The sequence below is a fragment of the Ornithodoros turicata genome, chromosome 3 (assembly GCF_037126465.1).
Source record: "Ornithodoros turicata isolate Travis chromosome 3, ASM3712646v1, whole genome shotgun sequence".
NCBI lineage: Eukaryota > Metazoa > Arthropoda > Arachnida > Ixodida > Argasidae > Ornithodoros > Ornithodoros turicata.
In genome coordinates this window covers 39,441,893-39,443,408 of record NC_088203.1, presented here as the reverse complement: position 1 = coordinate 39,443,408, position 1,516 = coordinate 39,441,893, and the positions used below count along the sequence as shown (strand labels likewise).

General features: G+C 53.7%; 1 long non-coding RNA gene across 1 annotated transcript; it reads left to right on the top strand.

The window, feature by feature from the left end:
• Nucleotides 1-364: 364 nt before the first annotated feature.
• Nucleotides 365-1,281, top strand: LOC135386887 (uncharacterized). The gene is made up of 2 exons (XR_010420690.1): nucleotides 365-476; nucleotides 1,095-1,281. It is a non-coding gene; the product is annotated as an uncharacterized LOC135386887 (long non-coding RNA).
• The last annotated feature ends 235 nt before the right edge of the window (nucleotides 1,282-1,516 follow it).

Sequence of the window (1,516 nt, the reverse complement as noted above, 5' to 3'; positions counted from 1 at the left end):
TTGAAACATTCCTTCTCCACTTCTTCCCAAGAAGCGTGGGTACGGGAACAATTTTGTAAAGAGTGGTAGCTGAACATCTTCACGTAGTGATGACGCGAGCGCGGTGCGCGCTGCCTTTATAGAGATAAACGCGCGCGCGCGCAAAGAACGGAGAATGAAAGCGAAACTGAAAAGCCACCCGTCGCCGCTAGGAGCGCGCGCGCGCGCAGCAGAGAGCCGAAACCGAAAACACCCGCGGCCGGCGCAGAGGGAGCTAGCAGCGCGCGCGCGCGCATGCGCGGACGGGTGGAGCAGAGGGCGCGCGCGCATCCATAGCGGCCGCTGCGCGTCGCCTCTCTCAGTTTCTCTCGGACCGTCGCGGAAGACGGACGTGCGCTCCGCGCGCTCGCTCAGTTGCTGGCTGGATCTCGTAGAGAGCAGACGTATGTTCTCCGCGCTCGCTCAGTTTCTGCCTGGAAGTTGCCGCGGGGGAAAAGGTGAGTGATTTGACGCGCTCCTTTTCTCGTATGTTTGCCGTGTTTAGCGGTGACCGCGCTCGTGTTAAGCCTTTTCTCGCATGTTTAGACTTGTTTTGCGGTGTCCAAGCCTGTTGACGCATGTTTAGCGATGTGTGGTTCCCGCCTTGTGTTAGCTGCGTAGTGTTGAGGTTAGGCCTCAGCGATCGTCCCCGTAAGCCTCTTTCCTCGTATGTTTGCCGTGTTTAGCGGTGACCGCGCTCGTGTTAAGCCTTTTCTCGCATGTTTAGCGATGTGTGGTTCCCGCCTTGTGTTAGCTGCGTAGTGTTGGGGTTAGGCCTAAGCGATCGCCCCCCTGTAAGCCTCTTTCCTCGTATGTTTGCCGTGTTTAGCGGTGACCGCGCTCGTGTTAAGCCTTTTCTCGCATGTTTAGCGATATGTGGTTCCCGCCTTGTGTTAGCTGCGTAGTGTTGGGGTTAGGCCTAAGCGATCGTCCCCCCGTAAGCCTTTTTCCCGCGATGTGTACTGTTTTCTGTTTAGCAGTAGCGGTTAGACCTTTTCTCTCGCATGCCTAGACTTGCTTAGCAGTGCTGTCATTTTTACCCGCCGCTAGTATCTTGTTCTGTCTTTGTCGTCTAGAGCTATGATGGTGGCGCCATCTGGTGTGATGCCTTGCAACTAAGTGGCCATCTGTCGTCGATCTCTGCAACTGCTGGGTGCAAACTACCAACATGGCGGACGCTGGTCACTCGGGTGTTGCGGAGCGGCTTCTTCGCCGCGGCATCGTTGATTTTCGAATAAATTGTTTCTCTCCACTCTATTTCTATCTTTTTATTTTATTTTCTGCCTATTTTTTTATTTTTTATGACCACGATTATCCGGAAACACACATCTTGGTCTGGACGCAAGATAGACGTTCCCCAATTAGTGTGATGGCTCCCTGGAGGGTGCTGATTAATGTGGGGGGTTCCAATTAGCTCTAATTGCTAATTAATGGCGTCCAGGCCAGATGTGCGTTTCCGGATAAACGTGGTCAGTACTTACTACTCAAGTTGTCCTCC